Here is a 19802-nt window from a genome sequence, read left to right on the forward strand (position 1 = left end):
ATGCTTATAGACAGTGCCCCATGTAAGGAATTCATATATATTATCTTAGTTAAGGGTATCAGAAACATCATGTGATTTTACTCTCAAACACTTCATTGGTATCAGGATAGGAGTAGTTAAGCAATATCCTTATAAACCCCCAATGGATTATAGTCTCGAAGCTTATATCCAAAAACTCAGGTTAAATAGTCCAAAATAGCAGCTGAATGTCTTTCCTCTGCTTCAGTAATTCATTTCCACTGAAAATATTGACATTTTGTACCAGGGTAAAAAATGTTACTTCAATTATGTATCATGACTAGTTCTCTTCTCCAGTACAGTACATAGTTTCTAGATCCATATGAATGGAAGAAATAGAAGAAACTCACTTGTGGCTTCAGGTTTGTTTTGTCAAGTCAATAAATTGTGTTTGATCAGTGCCATTTTCATGTAGTAACTAAAGAAGTATTAATTTGTTTAATATCCAAAAAATAATGATAACTTCTGTCTTGAATATCATCAGACAATCAGGTAGAGAATCACAAGGATTCATTACTCTCTGGCTGAAGAAATTTCTCATGCCCTCTTCTCCTTGTTACCATCTGGGAGGAGGTACAGGAACCTGAAGACACACACTCAACATTTTATGAATAGCTTTTTCCATCCACCATCAGATTTCTGACAACACCTGTGTATACTAACTCACTATTTTTACTCCCTTTTTGCACTACTTATTATGTATATATTTTATTGTAATTTATAGGTTTTTAAATATGTATTGCACTATACTGCTGCCACATAACAACAAATGATATTAAATCTGTTTCTGATTCTGAACCTTTCAATTCTGGTCCTTAATGTGATCCCTGTGTCTTAAAACCCCACCAAGGTGAAATATTATCCCTGTCAGGCAAATCAGAACATTGTTTGTGACAATTATACCATTCTCTCTTTTTTTCTGAATTCTGGAGTGTGTTGGTCCAGATTGCTGAAACTCTTATGCATTTAGATACTTAGGTAGATAAGGAGGCCCAGCTGTCACAATGGTTAGCATGCGGTCTCACCAGAGCCCTATCTGATGGTATAAAATGCCATTTTTCATTTTTAGTTATACTTTCTTAACAGTAAAGGTCACTAGACCATGAAATAAAGGAAAGGAGGTGGAGAACTAGAGAGAAGTGATGGGCAGGCCATGAGAGTGGGAGAGGGGAAGAGAAGGGGTGAGATGGCTACCAGAATGAGGGAAAACGAAGGAGTGGGTGCAGTGGTTAGCAGAGGGTAATGGTTAGCGGAAGTTAAATAAATTGGTGTTCCTGTTGTCAGTTTGTAGACTAGCCTGTATTTGACCTCATTGTGGCAGTAGAAAAGGTCTACATATGTGTCAGTGTGGAAATGGGAAGTGAGAGTGGAATGGCGATGAAGGTCCCTTCGGAGATGGTGATGTCTGCAGAAAATGAAGTGGAGGATCAAAGGGTTGTAGGTGAGAACAAGGGGAGAGGCAGTGGGATGAGGGCAGAATTGTACAAAAAGAGGAGATACGGGTGACAGCACCAACAATAGTAATAAAAGGGATGCCCAGTTTACTGGGGGAAAAAAATAGATTGGATGTTCTGGAATGGAAAACATCATCCTGAGAACAGATATGGCACAGAGTTGGAAAAGCTAATAGTATTTTTATGAGACAAGGTTCAAAGAGGTTAGTCAAGAACCACAGGAGTCAGCGGGCTTGTAAAAGATGTCTGTAAGTGGAGATGGTAAGATCAAAAAAGGGTGTAGAGGTACAATAAATTGCCCAAATAATTTGAGGGCAGGTTGGAAGTTTAAGGCAAAGTTGGTGAGACTGATGAGCTCAGCATAGAGCAGGAAGCAGCCTGATGAAGGATCTCAACCCAAAATGTCAGTTCATTCCCTCTTCATAGATGCAGCCTGACCTGCTGAGTTCCTTCAGGATTATGAGTGTGTTTCTCAAGTAAATGTAGAGCAGGGGTTCCCAACCTTTTTTGTAATCCCATGGACACCTGTCTTTAACCGAGGGGTCGGATCCCAGGTTTTAATCCCCTTATCTAGAGGCAGCTTTGCAGTCATTCCTGGCGGAAGGACTCTCAGACCACTCAGGTCACATGAAATACAGATGGTTGACATGTTTAATTCAAGCACTGCTTGGCATAAAGCTAGGTTCAAATTTCTACTCTAAGAAGTATTCAGCATTAAGTGTAGCACTTCCATTCTGCCAGGTGCTTTCTTCTTACTACCACCCTTGAACATCCAAAACTTCCCTATGTAATTGTCTGATTGATGCTGCCACAGTTGCTTTCATTTTAGCTGAAATATGGTGATGTCTCAGTGTATGGGTAGTTATAGTGGATTGAGATTTGGAGAGATGAACATGTAGGTTATTATGTGGTTTCTTTATTATTTACCCTGTGCCATGCTGTTAACTAAATGTAAGCTGACAGAAGCTTGAAGGAAGCTCATGAATAAAAGAGAGGGTAAAATGGAAATCACAACCATTTAAAATCAAAAGGAGTACTTTTTATTTCTTCTAAGTTTACGCAAGATGCAAAAGAATTATAAAATCCTGGAGACCTGAAACAAAATATTGAAATTCATTTTCTCTAAGAATTAACTTATTTATTTATTTTATTTATTCTTTGCAATACAGCATGAATAGGCCCTTCTGGCCCTTTGAGCCATGCCACCAGCAATGCTCTATTTTAACCCTGGCCTAATCATGGGAGTATTTACAATGACCAATTAACTTACCAACCAGTACACCTTTGGACTGGGAGAAAACCCATGTGGTCACAGGGAGAAACTTCTTACAAGAAGTGGTGGGAATTGAACCCATGTCACTGGTATTGTAAAATGTTGTGCTGACCACCATGCTGCCCCATTACATTGCTAAAGTATCAAACTTCCTCAGACCCCCAATACAATCTTTAAGGGGTGTATGAGGTGTCGAGGGAAGGGTAACACCTCTGACAAAGGGGTGTCTTGTGTACACTCCAAGGCAGCTCACCCTACTTTTGGTTTCCACCGGACACTCAGCTCTCACCTGTGGCTCTAGGTAGCTGTTTGCATGTGACTGCGGCCACACCTTGGTACACCGCTTCAACAAGTGGGCTAAGGCCAGAGTCCATCACACCTGGTGAGTTAGTGACATGCCTGTCCTAGTGTGTAAAATCAGCTCTGGCAGACTGGGTGTATGAGATCTACAGTGAGATCCAACAGCCAGGAAGGCAGTACTGCAAAACACAATGGAGAGCGAAGGGGATGACAAGGCTCAGAAGATGTCATGGTCATCCGCTGCAACCAAATGAGACCCCAGTTTGTGACATTTGTTCGTACCACTGAACCTGGACACTGGGGTGGAGAGAGTGGACTGCCCCAATGCTTTTCTACTTTAAAACTCCCCGACACAGGATTCCTGTCATCAGCGGACACCCACCACTACAATCTTTGTATTACTATGAACATGGTTGTGTTTTTTGCTGTATTTATTATTACCATGTGCACCATTTATTCTGTGAGCTTCACACAAATTATTTCATTGTACTCTCATGTATATGGCAATAGATTAATCTAAATCTGAACTCTTAAGATCTGTGCACCAATCTTTTTTTTTGCCTCAGAGTCTCTCTGCAAAGGTCAGAATTCACCTCATCTATACTGAGTCCTACTATATGATCACCTGGCTCTCAAAAGTACACAGGGCCACTTGTAAGTTTGCGGTTTACCCATTTATTCATTCTTTGAATAATACAGTGCTTTAAAGTTATTTCTGTGCAAAGCCATAAATTAATTAACAACTTTTCTTTTGCTCTGTAAAACAGCTCACATGAATGCACGATTTTGTGATCCAGTGATATTGATGTTCTGGTACATTAAAGTGCACTTTGGCAATGCATGGTTGAGTGGTAGATAGCATCTATGAAAATATAGCATAAGTTGCAAGCACTTATCACTTGGATGAGAACTCTGTTTGCAAATCTGGAGAAGTTGTCAGACTTACTGAACAGAATCTTTCTGGCCCATGGTCTTCTGCCGGCTGAAGTTACCAGAATTGGGTGCGGAGGTCCCATGTTGGCAGTGTGGAGGCTGAAGTTACCAGAATCGTTTGTGAAGGTCCCATGTTGGCTCTGTCCTCACCTGACACGTTCCATGTTGCTCTGTTTCATATACTTATTTAGAGATGCAGCACAGAACAGACCCTTTGAGCTGCGCCACCAGCGACCCCCCAATTTAACACTAGCCTAATCATGGACAATTTACATGACCAATTACCCTACCAACTGGCATGTCTTTAGGTTGTAGCTGGAAACCGGAGCATGCAGTGGAAACCCATGTGCACATGGGAAGCAGTGTATAAACTTGCTTACAGAGGATGCCAGAATTGAACGCCCAAGCTGTAATGGTGACACGCTAAGCTCTACACTACTGTGGCACCACATAAACTTCATTTTGGAAGGCATCGATCTGTCTCGAAGGACATTGGGTGATGTTCATCATCACCTCATGCCTGGGCAGAAGATCCTGAGATGCCCAGACTTCAAGATCCCCCTATTGGCCTTACCAGTGAAATCCAAAGGAAAGCTTATGAAGCAATACATCTGGCACCAACTTGGCTGCAGGAGCTGCTGGAAGGATGTTCAATGATGTCCAGCTGCCTTAACGGCTCCACTCTGGATTTGCTGTCTGGGTTTACTCGCGTAGCCTTTGTCTCTCCTGAAGTTGCCTACAAAGCAGTGGGGCTGTTAACCCATAGCTGGAGATCTGGTTCACGAGCACCAGGGTGTGTTCACACACTTCTAAGCCTGCATGATGTGTGCAGGGGTCAGACCTCCTCCCCATCCTCTGTAGTTCGGCCTGAGTCTGAAAGCATTTTGCTTTCTGTGTATCGCAGGAAGCACTACATGAGGCTTGTTGTTAAAGAGGCTACATACTGGTAGGGAGAGACTTACACATTTAGCTCTCCTTTTTGAAAGTCTGCTAGCCAGCAGTGGAAGCTGGAAGTGAGAGTGCCAAGCACTACCCACAACTCTACCACACTAGATACATCTCAGACTCATATTAACTTCCCATAAAGGTCCGGCTTGTGTGAGATTTATCTGCAGGATTAAAGGGAAATGCTCAATCATCTCCAAAACCAAGATAACCCCAACCTTATTGGTTGCTGGAGGTCAAAGACTGAAGTTGGTGAGTCCAGAAGTTGATCCTGCTGGCTGACCACCTGAGTCTACGAGGCTGTGAGCCCACCAGGGAAGTCGGAGGCCCAGCGTGTGCAAGCCATAAGTTCAGTGGAGACTGGAGCCCCAAAGGTATCCTATACTGGGGTTGGAGGCCTGCATGTGTGTGTAAGTGGGTGGGCAGGTAGGAGGGAGGAAGGTGGCTTGGTTCACAGTTGTTTTGTTTTGTTGTTTGTGTTTGTGTTGTTCTGCTGCATATGGTGAGCATGCTATGCCGATGATGGATCTTGGACTGAAACATTGACCGTCTATTCCCCTCCATGGATGCTGCTTGACCTGCTGAGTTCCTCCAGCATTTTGTGCTTGTTGTTCAAAATTTCCAACATTGACAAAATCTCTCGTGTTTATGAATGGTATTTTCAGTTTTGCAACTATTGACCACAAGAAACCAATATCTGTCAAATGATGCTGCTGGCAACTTTGGCAAAGCAGGTAGAAAGTATGTTCAATATACATAACCAAAGGGGAAAAGAATGTAAATGCATCAAACCACACCCCTTTATACAGTAGCATAGTCGAGGAGGAAGACAGTCTAAATGTTCCATAATCATCTAAAAACAATCTTGTGATGCCCAGTAGCTAAATCTATTGTGGTTAATATTCTGAGCTACATACCATTTAGAGTAACCTTTTTTTTGTTCTTGTTCAGTGCTTGCATGAATTCATGGAAAGAAAGGGTTAATATGTGAGTTGGAGTTTCGAAGAATGAGAGTGGATCTCATTGTAACCTATTGAATACTGAAAGGCCTGCATAGAGTGGCCTTGGAGAGGATGTTTCCTATAGTGGGGGAGTCTAGGACTAGCAGGCACAGCTTCAGAATACAAGAATATCCCTTTAGAACAGGGATGAGGAGGATTTTCTTTAGCCAGAAGGTGGTGAAGCTGTGAAATTAATTGCTGCAGAGAGCTGTGGAGGCCAAGTCTTTGCGTATATTTACACTGGAGCTTGATAGGTTCTTGATTAGTAAGGGCATCATAGGTTATGGTGAGAAGGCAGGAGAATGAGGTTGAGGGGACATCAAATCAGCCATGGTGGAATGACAGAACAGACTTGATCAGTTGAATGGCATCATTCAGCTCCTACTTCTTATGGTCTTACAAAATAATGTATTTCCATTCCAAGCACAAAAAAAGGCCCCTACTTTCAGTGTACTCAACGACTTGGCTACCACAGCAGTCTGCAGCAATGAATTACACAGATTCACCACCTTCTGGCTAAAGAAATTCCTCCTCATCCCTGTTGTAAAGGGTAATCCTTGTATTCTGAGTTTGTGCCCTCTGGTCCTTGACTCCCCCAATCCAGGAAGCATTCTCTCCACTTCCACACTATTTAGGCCTATGGAGGGGAGTAAAGAGTTGATGTTTCAGGGAAATAAGCCAGAATAAGAAGGTGGGAGAAGGAGAAAAAGTACAAACAGGCAGGTGATAGATGAGACCAGATGAGGGGGAAGGTGGGTGAATGGTGGAGGGGGTGCTGAAGTGAGAAGCTGGAGGTGATAGGTGAGACCAAGTGAGAGGTGGGGGAGGGAGGATAAAATTAAAAGCTGGGAGGTGATAGATGGAAAAGGTAAAGAGCTGAAAAAGGAGGGATGTGATAGGAGAGGACCATGGGTAAAGGAAGGGAGGCGGGACACCAAAAGGAGGTGATGAGCAGGTGAGGAGATCAGTGAATACAGCAGGATACAGACGAAGTTGCAGTTATAGGCAGAAAAATTAGCAGATGAGATATAATTTATGCAGGCGTGAAGTATTGAAGTCAGATGCAAGAGATAAGTATATATTTTCTGCTTCTGTTTAAGCTTTCTGGGCATCTACAGTTATTTAATTTTTATTTGTTGACTAAATGTTAATTGGCTTCAGCTCTGGGTAACTAAAGGAAGAGCATTCTTCGAATATCAAGCAAGAAAGTATGACTCTTCTGAGACAGTCATTTTCCTTTTCAGTGATGCCATGAATGTGCAGCTTTCTTGTAAGTCTGCTATCTGCTGAAACAATCAGTCTCACATTACAAGTGACTGTCTAAATTACAGCAGCTATTTTTATTTAGCATCTAGTTCATTCAAAGATTATAACAGATGCACACTTACATGTAACTAAGCACAAGTTCTTCATTGTTTAAGCATTTTGATAATCTTTGCTCAGTCCACTGCAAAAGGCAGGAACTCTGGTGGCCACCCATTTCAATTTGACTTCCCATTTCCATTCTGCCATGTCTGTCTGTGACTTTCCCTTGTCACAATAAAGCCAAACACAGTCTGGAGGAGCAACACCTCATTTTCCATCTGTGTAGCCTCCAACCTGATGGTGTGAACAGTGATCTCTCGCTAACTTCCGGTAACTTATTCCCCCTTCCCTCTTCTCTGCTTTTCCATTCTCCATTCTGGTTTCTGCCTTTTTCCTTTTAGAATCAGAATCAGGTGTACTATCACTGGCATATGTCTGAATTTTGTTGTTTTTAGCAGCAGTATATTGCAATACATAATAATAAAAACTATAAACTACAATGAGTATGTTTATATATAAAAAGAAAATTAAATTAAATAAGTACTATAAAAAAGAGGAAAAAATATTGAGGTAGTGTTCATGGGTTCATTGTCTATTCAGGAATCTAACGGTGAAGGAGAAAAACCTGTTCCTGAAACACTGCGTGTTGTACATCTCCCTTGATGGTAGCAATGAGAAGAGGGCAGGTCTTGGGTGCTGGGGGTCAGAAATGGGTGCTGCTTTTTTAAAGTATTGCCTTTTGAAGGTGTCTTGGATGCTGTGAGGCTTGTGCCTATGGTGGAGCTGACAGAGTTTACAACTTTCTGCAGCTTTTTCAAATTCTGTGCTGCGGTCCTCAATAGCAGATGGTTAAATGCTCTCCACGGTATCTCTGTAGAAATTTGTGAATGTCTTATGTGACATACTAGTTCTCCTCATAGTCCTAATGAAACATATCTGCTATCACTCCTTCTTTGTAATTGCATCAATACGTTGGGCACAGGATAGATCCTCGGAGATGATGATACCCAGGAATTTGAAACTTTCCATTTCTGATCCCTCAATAAGGACTGGTGAGTAATCCCTCAACTTACCCTTCTTGAAATCCACAATCAATTCCAAAGTTTTACTGACATTGTGAGCAAGGTTGTTGTTGTGACACCAGTCAGCCAGCTGATCTCTCGCTTTCACTCGCCTCCTCATCACTATCTGAAGCTCTGCCAACAATAGTTGTGCTGTCAGCATATTTATTGATGGCATTCGAGCTGTGTCTAGCCACACAACTGTGGGTGTCAAGAGAGCTGATCAGTGGGCTAAACATGCATACTTAAGGTGAGTCAGTGTTGATTGTCAGCGAAGAGATGTTATTTCCGATTCACACAGATTGTGGTCTCCCGAATGCATATATGGTCAGAAGAGATTTCTTCAGACTCTTCTCAAAGTGCATTGGTATTCATGTAGCTGAGTTTTACAGGCCATGTAACATTTTTTTTATAGAACTTTTCTGCACCAGAATATCCGAAGGCAAGGATGTCAGCAGAAACAAATGGAATTGCAATGATAGATTTTTCTCGGTGGATGAACAAGTGGAATGTTCCGTAAGTACTCTTAAGATTGGAATGTTGGATAAAGTGGTGATCTAGTCTGTGCTTGGGGTAGTCGATGTGGATGTGGAAGGGACCACATCGAGAGCTCCAAGTACAGTAGATGAGGTTGGAGAAGGTGCATGTGACTCTTTACCTGTTTTGGTCCCTATATGGTGGTGAGGAAGGAGGTGTAAAAACAAGTGTTGAACCTCCTGTGACCACAGGGAAAATGCCAGAGGTCAGAGAGGCCATAGACATAGGAACAAAATTAAGCCATTCTGCCCATCATGTCTGCTCTGCCATTTCATATTGGCTGACTTATTTAACCTCTCAACTTTATCCTCCTACCTTCTCCCCATTATTTTTGACACCCTTACTAATTAAGTACATATTACTTTTAATTATTCCAATTTCTTGGGCTCCACAGCTGCTTATGGTAATGAATTCCACTGGGAATGGGCAGGAGAAAAGGGCAGTGGTCTCCTTGGAAGGCAGGAAGAGGTAGAGTGGGGAAGATGTGGCTGGTAGTAGGATCTCATTGTAACTGATGTAAATATACTGCATGTAGAGACTGGTGAGGGCTAGGGGAACCCTGTCTCTGTTCTGTCTGGACAGGGGCAGGGTGTGAGCACATGTCTGCAGTACAGAGGAAATGTAAATCAGGCACCAATCAGCCACAATCTAAGGTACCAGACAAGGTTTGGTACAGGGATTGCACAGGGTAAAAAGTCCTTAAACAGGACTGTCCTGGTAGGACCATTATTTCTATCTGCTCTTGCCCTGCTGAACCTATCTCCTCATACCCGGAGTCTATCCTCTCTCCCTTCATCCAGTGCTTTCTCACATATAGCAGGTACACCTTCCATTTTTGCAATTTCTGATTCCATGGCCCCCATCATGGACTCCACCATCAACATTATCTACCAGAGCCCTCACCATCCAGGACATACACTCCCCTCATTACAAACATCAGGAGGAGGTACAGCAGCCTGAAGACATACTCTCAGCATTTTAGGAACAGTTTCTTCCCCTCCTCCATCAGACTGCTGAACAGTCCATGAAGCCATGAAAACTACTTCACTCTTTTGCTCTGTTTGCACAACTTATTTGTCTTTGCATATACAGCTTTGCTTACTGTAATTGAAGTAATTTTTTATGCATTCCATTGTTCTTCTGCCGCAAAATAACAAATTTCACGACATACATCAGTGATAATAAAACTGATTTTGATTTCTCCACTACCCCATCTTCAATGCAGATGTCTGGTCCATATACACCTTTATATCAGGGAAATCATAAAGCCCTCTGCTTCTTTCCGCAGCAAAGATTCAACATGTCCCCTTTCCACCCACACTGTCATCCACCAGCCTGAACCTGCCCTTACCATGAACAACTTTTCTTTTGACTCCTCTCTCTTCCTACAAATCAGCGGTGTAGCCATGGCCATTCAATTGCATGAGCCCCAGCTAAACCTGCTTATTCATTTGCAACGTCCCTGTTTCAGACCATCTTTGGTGCTACACCTCAAATCAATGACTGCTTTCGTGCCCCTTCCTATACCCCAGGGAAACTCATCAATTTTATCTCCTTCACTTCTAACTTCCACCCTACTTCAAATTCACTTGGACCATCTCTGACAATTCTGTTCTAGACCTTTTTGCCTACATTTTAGGAGGCAAATTATCCTCTGACATGCTCTGCTCTTTTCTCAAAATATGTGAAGTGGTAGCATCCTGGATTTACAGGTTCAATTTACTTCACCACTAAGAGGACCACCATCTTTTGGTCCTCATGGTTTGGAGACTCAATGACCCAGATAGCTATGTTGGCTGGGGTCAGGACTCCAGAGTTGTGTGTTGGGGGTGGGGGGCAGTGTTCGGCTCAGGGTATACCAAACCTGATTGGTAAAAAAAAATCCAACGAAGAATCCTTCTACATCTGAGTGCAATAATATTCCTGAGTCTCCAACCAGGACTTGTGTCAACTGAGAGGAAGTTACATACTCAATGAAGAAAGCCCAGAACATCACCAGAGATGGAAGACCTTCATTGTTGTTTTAAGCACCAGTGGCGTAACAGGCATTAAGTAAATACATTTACTTCAGATTCAGATTTAGATTTACTTATCACATGTACATTGAAACATACAGTGAAGTGTGTCGTTTGTGTTAAGGATGGATTGGGGGTAGCCTGCAAGGGCTGCCACACATTCCTGCAGCAACATAGGATTTCCACAATGTTCCGCAGAACAGCACAAGCAGCAACAACAAAATAACACAACAACAGGAAAACAAGCCCCTTTCCCATCCCCCCCACCCATTTACATGCTCATACAGGCCTCCAACGCAGGTCCTCCCGTCTTTGTTCCCAGATTCTCACACTTGTAAACATCAGACCTCTAACTTTGGACTTTTCCCCGAAGTTTAGGCTTCATGAAAAACTATTATTTAATTGTGCTCCAGGGCTCACTGACTGCACTGTAAACAGTTGCAACCACTTTTTGTAATGCTGTTTACATTGTAAATACTCCTAACAACTCCTATCTGATTCCTTCTTCTCCAGCCTTTTACCTATTCCACCCACCTGGCTACACCTATCAACTTCAGGGGCTCCCAACCTTTTTTATACCATGGACCCCTACCATTAACTGAGGGGACCCCAGGTAGGGAACCCAGACCAGCTTTTCCTCCTCCAGCCCATCCACATTTTTTATTCTGACATCTTCCTCCTTCTTCTCTAGTTCTGATGAATGGTCTCAGCTTGAAACATTGACTGTTTATTCATTTCCATTGATGCTGCCTGACCTGCTGAGTTCCTCCAGCATTTTGTATGTCTTGCTGTAGATTTCCAGCATCTGCAGAATCTTCTTTATTGTAAATACATGCTGATATTTATGTATGTATGTATGTATGCACATTTTATTCCACATTCTTACTCTAATTTCTAAATTTATATTTTATTTAATTTTTCATTCTTTGTAATTGTTGGATGTTGTATGTTGCACCAAACAAGTCACAGCAAGTTCTAATGCAAGCAAATGTAATAGTGAATAAAGTTGATCCTTGATTATTTTTCTAATTTATGTTGATGTCCCAACAATAATAAGCATGAAGGTGGAGTATGGGCATATTCTGGAATTAGGCTCTATAAGAAATATAGAAATATTAAGTTCGCTAACAGCCATTCTTCAGATTTGAATGTGGATTGCAGATGGAATTTAAAGTCCAGTCCTAAACAATAGTTTCCCTGAAGATGTGCACTGCAGTTACTTGCAAATCAGACAATACTGATTAACATTCATTTTGCATGTCTGGATTATATGTGGGTGCGAAGAAGGAGGTGTGAAAATTATATGTAATTCAAAGGAAGCACTGTAGATACATAGTCACTATAGAATTGTCCTGCTGTTACCTTTGATCTTTAGCATATCAAAATATCATGGAATATTCTATCAGGAGGCCTCTTCCTCCATGAGTGTCTTATTTTGTTGAATAAAATATTTCTGTATCCACTAGCTTCAGTGTAATTTTGTTCATATTATAAACTGGTGACGCTGACATGTGGTCAGGGAATTTCTGCCTAAGTTTGCAACGACTGCATATTTATGCACATTGTATTTCATGTTCATAATTCTAATATTATTTGTATATTTATTTTGTTTATTTTTTATAATTATTGAATGTTGTTTTTGTTGCATGTCATGTCAACACAGCACAGAAAATTCCTAATACAGGCGAATAAAGTTGATCCTCGATTCTTGATCCTTGACCTTGCTGCAATTACAGAACTGTCCTTGGGGCTTCCTTCTTTTTCCCCTGCTTTAAGGAGCCACATTGTGCATTGTGGATGGATGGCCGTCACACAGAGTATGCCTTTAAGGCTGCAGCCCTATTCTAATGTTCAGCTCAGTGGAATTCTGAGTGTGTCTGTCAGGAGACACTCTGCTCACCATATAAGGAAGCATTTTGCCGCACCTACCAAGGGAACCAATATCATGGTGTTTTATGAAGGACCTGAATTGCTGTGGGCATACCATTCAATGAGAGTTAGCAGAAATAAAATACAACTGGATGAACATCTGATTAACAAAGTATGGAAGCAATTAGGCTTTTCAGCTGAAAATTATTGTAAATTGTGTAATTATATCGCACTGCTTGAATATTAAATGTAATGCTGTTCTGCATAAATTATTATTTTCCTACAGGAATAGGAAAGCCATCTGTCTATTCATTATCTGTGCTGCTTATTATACCCACTTCTAGTATTGTGGTTTCTGCTTCATTCAAACTTGAATGTCATAAATCTGTTTTGCAGTACTAGGTTGGATGAAGTCATCCATATTTTAATAATATTTTCATTTCACTTATTGTAATTTTCTTAATGTCATTAACTATTGAGTGGATGGTTTTCAAAGTATTATCTTCATCTAAACAATTTCAGGATAAGTTGGTGCCATTGAAGCATAATGACTTCTTGTCAGTAGCAAACCAAACAAACAAACTATATTCCACCTGGGTAGCCTCCAACCTCATGGCATGAATATCGATTTCTCCTTCCGGTAAACAAATTTTGCCTCCCCTTCCTCCCTTCCTCTATTCCCCACTCTGACCTCTTACCTCTTCGCACCTGCCTCTCACCTCCCCCCAGTTCCCCTCCTCCTTCTCTTTCACCTATGACCCACTCTCCTCTCCTATCAGGTTCCTTCTTCTCCAGCCCCCGACCATGCATCTGGTTGCATCTATCACCTTCCAGCTAGCCTCCTTCCCTTCTGCCACTTTTTTATTCTGGTGGCTTCCCCCTTCCTTTTCAGTCTTGATGAAGCATCTGAGCACAAAATGATGACTATTTATGCATTCCCATAGGTGCTGCCTGACCTGCTGAGTTTCTCCAGCATTCTGTGTGTGTTGCTTTGGATTTCCAGCATCTGCAGATTTTTTGTCTTGTTTATGTCATACTGGCTACTTTATTAATCATACTTTTTCTGGTAAATGATCACTGCAATCAATAACCTGTAACTTGCGTTTTGAAGTTGAGTTTTTGAACCGCCTGCATGACCTGGTATTTTTGCATTGTGAACTGAAGTCTCAAACGCGCAGGGCAGGTGCAGTGTGGCTTGTACAGGCCGAATCAAGCTGGCAGAACCTGGGCCCGATGTTTGGCCATTGCTGGAGTGGACTTAGAGGTGATTCAATGCTTCAGAACCAAGGCGAAGCGGAGTCCAGGTGGTGGGCCTGCAACCAACAACGAGGAAAGACTAGAGGTTTGATTGACTTAAGCATCAAGTTGAATTGGAAAGGTCAGGTACAGGCTGAATCAAATGGCTGAGCCCAAGGGTGTAGTAAAGCAGCAGGGCCCAAGTCCAAGAGTGAGGAATGATTCAAGGTTTGGATGATTTAAGCACCAGGCCAGATTAAAAAGATCAGGATGTTGTGGACAGAGGCAAGGGATGGGCTGGTTCAGCTTGCTGCTTCAAGTGGTTTACTTGTCTCTGTGCTGAACTACCAAGCTAATGGATCAGCGGCAAGGATGACTGACCTCAGGACTGTGGTCTCACTTTTGTGAACCTCAGCTGTATGCTTGCTTTTATTGTTTGCATGATTTGGTTTTTTTTTCTACACATTGGGTGTTCGAATATTTTCTTTTTTTAATGTGTTTTGTTGCGTTTCCTGGTCTTGTGGCTGCCTGGAAGGAGATGAATCTCAAATTTGTATATAATATATATATTTTGATAATATATGCGCTTTAAATTTTGAACTTTGACTGCTTTGGGCATTAAGATGCTTGTTTCTAGATGTTGTAGGTTGGAATTCAAGCTGGTTATGTTCCAACAATGTAAAAGTAAACTTGCAGAAATTTTTGAAGATGACATAATCTCCATATGAAGCACTACCGCTATCAGCTGTTGTTTTCAAATAACTGGAAACAATCACTTAAAATTTCTTGAACTGCTGATATTTATTCTGGTCAAAGATTGCATCTGCAGCTTAAAACCACCCAAACTGGACCCCGTACAATTAGCCTACTGACACAACTGACTGACAGATGATGCATTAGCCACTGCTCAACATAAAGTCCTTACACATCTGGAGAAGAAGGATGCTTATGCGAGAATGCTGTTCTTGGACCACAGTTCATCATTCAACGCCACAGTTCCATCCAGGCTCGACAAGAAGCTCAGAGACCTCGGCTTTGACCCTGCCTTGTGCAGCTGGATCTTGGACTTCCTGTCAGATCGTCAACAGGTTGTAAGAGTGGGCTCCCTCAACTCCAGCCCTCTGACTCTCAATACAGGAGCCCCTCAGGGCTGCGTACTGAGTCCCCTCCTTTACTCCCTGTATACCCATGACTGTATCGCCACACCCAGCTCCAATCTGCTAATTAAATTTGCTGACGATACTACATTGATTTGCCTTATCTGAAACAATAACAAGGTGATCTACAGGGAAGAAGTCATCTCTCTAACACAGTGGTGTCATCTCTCTCAATGTCACAAAAACAAAGGAGTTCATTGTGAATTACAGGAGGAATGGAGATGGGCTAACCCCTATTGATATCAATGGATCTGGGGTAAACAGCTTCAATTTCCTAGCATCCACATCACCGAGGACCTCATGGTCTGTACACACCAGCTGTGTGGTGAAAAAGGCACAATAGCACCTCTTTCACCTCAGATGGTTGAGGAGGTTTGGTATTGGTTCCTAAATCCTAAGGTCTTTCTACATGGACACAATTGAGAGCATCCTGACTGGCTGCATCACTGCCTGGTATGGGAACTGTACCTCCCTTAATTGCAGGACTCTGCAGAGAGTGGTGTGGATTGCCCAGTGCATCTGTTGTTGTGAACTTCCCCTGATTCAGGATATTTACAGGGACAGGTGTGTAAATAGGGCCTGTAGGATCATTAGGGACCCAAATCATCCCAACCACAATCTATTCCAGCTGCTACCATCCAGGAAGTGGTACCACAGCATAAAAGCCCGGACCAACAGGCTCTGGGACAGCTTCTTCCACCAGGCCATCAGACTGATTCACTCACATTGATTTGAGTGCACTCTATATTGCATTGACTGTTCTATTTATTATAAATTATTATAAATTACTATGATTGCACATAGCACATTTAGATGGAGACATAATGTAAAGATTTTTACTCACCATGTATGTGAAGGATGTAAGAAATAAAGTCAATTCAATTTATTACAACTCAAACAGTTCAGTGCGAGTAATTAATTGAAAGTTCAGGATTAGACATTGAATTTTAATGATTTTCTGTAAGTGGGGATTCTTTTACTGACTTTATTTCTACATCAAAGTTCAAAGTACACTTATTATCAAAGTATGTACAAATTATACAAGTTTGAGATCAATCTTCTTACAGGCAACCACAAAACAAGAAATCCAATAGAATCAATTTAAAGAAAAGACCAACAAACACTCAATGCACAAAGAGAGAGGAAAAACACAAATTGTGCAAACAATAAAAAGTGAGCAGCAGCTTTCAGAATGAAAGTGAGACCATAGACTCAAAGCCTGGAGCAGCCGGAGCAAGCCCCAGCCTCAGCTTCAGTTCATCATGCAGCGGAGCAAAACGTAGTGGAACTTGTAGACATGCAAGCTGGAGCAGGTCACAGTGTTAGCCTTAGTGCCATGAAGAGCGGGGCAAATGTCGAGCAGCGATCAGAAACGTTTAAAAAGAATGCAGTGAAATGTGTCGTTTACATTAACGACCAGCTCTGTCTGAGGAAGTGCTTGGGGCAGACTGCATGTGTCACCACGCTTCCAGCACCAGCATAGCATGCCCACAATTTACTAACACTAATCTGTACATTTTTGGAATGTGAGAGGGAACTGAAAGCATCTCACACAGTCACTTGAAGAGCATACAATTTCCTGACAGACGGCAGTGGGAATTGAACCCCAATCTTACAGATGGCACTGCTATGTTCCAGGCTGCTCTTTCTTGAATTGCTGTCAGTTTTCATGTGGAAAGATAATAACAAACACAGTCCCTTAAATGAAATATGAGGGGTGATTGATAAATTCGTGGCCTAAGGTAGAAGGCGTCAACTTTAGAAAACCTAGCACATTTATTTTTCAACTTAGCCCCCTCCTACATTTACACACTTAGTCTGGTGGTCGTGGAGCATACGGATCCCTTCTTTGTAGAAGTCAGCGTCTTGGACCTCCAGAAAGTGGTCCATAGCATGGGGTGATTGATTAGTTCGTGGCCTAAGGTAGAAGGAGATGAGTTATACAGCTCTTGTTACATGCACGTGCAGTTCAACTCTTTGAGTGATTATGCAGGATGTTTGCTGTGGAGTGTGAATCTTCAGATTCCTGTACCTCCTTCCTGATGGTAGCAATAAGAAGAGGATGTGTCCTGGGTGATGGGTGTCCTTAATGCTCGATGCTCCTCTATTGAGGCATCACCCCTTGAAGATGTCCTGGATGCTGGGGAGGCTAGTGTCTGTGATGGAGCTGGCTGAATTCACAATTTTCTGCAGCTCTTTTTGATCCTGTGCGGTGCCCCCTTCCCATACCAAATGGTGATAATAAGCCTGATTGTGATTCTCACAGATTGGGGATGTTGCATTACTACATATAATCAGTGCGTCTCCCAAGGAACCTGTATGAAACATTACAGCTGGTATACAACCAGATGAACAGCAATGGACTGAAATCTCTTTTGATTTGTGAATGCCAACTTTTAATCTTCAGGATCTCAACCAGAGCAGCAACATGAAGACCCACTTATTTTTGCCACTGTCATTACACAGGAATCCAACAATCCAACCATCACATACCTTGAATAATGAATACTGTATGAGACAATAGCATAGCAGTTAGTGCAATGCATTACGGCAATCAATATACAACTGGGGTTTGATTCCTTCTCCTGTGAAAGAGGTGACAGTGTGTGTTTCCTCCAGGTGTTCGGGATTCCTCCCACATTCCAAAGGCTTGTCAGTTAAGGTTAGCGAGTTTCTGTGCACACTATATAGATGGTGGAAGTGTGGCAATACTTCTGAGCACAGTCCTCGCTGATTTGGCATTGACTCAAATGACACATTTCACTATGTTTTGATGGGCATGTGACAAGTAAAGCTAATCTCATATCTCTCTAGTGTCAAACCTCTAATTTCAGACACAAGATGTTGGACATCTTGCTGAGCAACTCACACAAAATCTGGAGGAACACAGCAAATCAGGCTGCATCCATGGAGGGATATAACACAGGCAACGCTTTGGGCTGAAACCCTTCATCAGAACAGATGACACAACTATTGTTGGCAGAATTTCAGATGGGGATGAGGAGATGTACAGGGGTAAGATAGATCAAGTGGTTGAGCAGTGCCACAGCAACAACCTTCCACTCAACATAGTTAAGATCAAGGGATTGATTGTAGACTTCAGGAAGGGGAAGTTGAAGGAACATACATTCGTCCTCATCAAGTGATCAGTAGTGAAAAGGGTGAACAGTTCAAGTTCATGGCTGTCAACATCATTGAGGATCTATTCTGGACTCAACATATTGATGCAATTATAAAGAAGGCATAATAGTAGCTGTATTTCATTAGGAGTTTGAGGAGAATTTGTACGTCTCCAAAGACACTTGCAGATTTCTACAGATGTACCACGTAGAGCATTCTAACTGTCTACAGCACTGCCTGGTATGGAAGGACGACTGCACAAGATCAGTAAAAGCTGCAGAAAGTTGTAAACTCCACCAGTTCCATCATGGGCACTAGCCTACCCAGTATCAAAAACACCTTCTAAAGGCAATGCCTCAAAAAGGTGGCATGCGTTATTAAGGATCCCCAACATCTAGGATGTGCACTCTTCTCATTGCAACCATCAAGGAGGAGGGACAGAAGCCTGAAGACAGACACTCAATGTTTCAGAAACAGCTTCTTTCCCTCCGCCATCAGATTTCTGAATGGACTGTGAACCTATGTACATTACAGCACTTCAGTATTTTTTCCTTCTCTTTTTGCACTGCTTATTTAATTTAAATTTCTTTTTTTATATATTTATTGTAATTTATAGTTTTGCATGTTATGTATTACGCTGTACTGCTGATAAACAACAAATTTCAGATATATGTCACTGATATTAAACCTAATTCTGATTCTGAAAAGAAAGAGGCAGAAGCCGGAATAAGATAGATGGAGAAGAGAAGGGGTAAGAGAGAAGCCAGAATGGAGAATGGAAAAGGAGAGAAGGGGGAGGACGGATAAGTTACCGGAAGTTAGAGAGAGATTGATGTTCATGCCATCAGTTTGGAAACCATGCAATCGGAAAATGAGATGTTGCTTCTCTGATCTGAGTTTGGCCTCATTGTGACAAGGGGAGGTCACAGACAGAAATGTCAGAATGGAAATGGGAAGTCAAATTGAAATGGGTGGTCACCAGGAGTTACTGCCTTTTGCAGTGGACTGAGCAAAGGTTCTCAAGGTGCTTAAATAATGAAGATCTTGTGCTTAGTTATATGTGTGTGCATCTGTTATAATCTTTGAATGAGCTAGATGTTAAATAAAAATAGCTGCTGTGATTTAGACAGTCACTTGTAACGTGAGACTGCTTGTTTCAGCAGATAGCAGACTTACAAGAAAGCTGCACATTCATGGCATCACTGAAAAGGAAATTAACTGTCTCAGAAGAGTCATATTCTCTTGCTTGATCTTCAAAGAATGCTCTTCCTTTAAACTAGTCATCCAGAGCTGAAGCCAATTAACATTTAGTCAACAAATAAAAATTAAATAACTGTAGATGCCAGAAAGTTTAAACAGAAGCAGAAAATATATGCTTATCTCTTGCATCTGACTCCTCAAAATGCAACACTCTTTATCCGCTCAGATGAAACCCCATCTGCCAATTTTTTGCCTATATCTGCAACTGATCTATATCCTGCTGTATCCTCTGATCTTCTCACCTGTATGTCACCTTCCTCTTATGCTCCTCCTCCTTTTCTTTTCCCACTTTGCTATTCCTTCTTCTTCAGCCCCTTA

Source organism: Hypanus sabinus, chromosome 5, assembly GCF_030144855.1.
Source record: "Hypanus sabinus isolate sHypSab1 chromosome 5, sHypSab1.hap1, whole genome shotgun sequence".
NCBI lineage: Eukaryota > Metazoa > Chordata > Chondrichthyes > Myliobatiformes > Dasyatidae > Hypanus > Hypanus sabinus.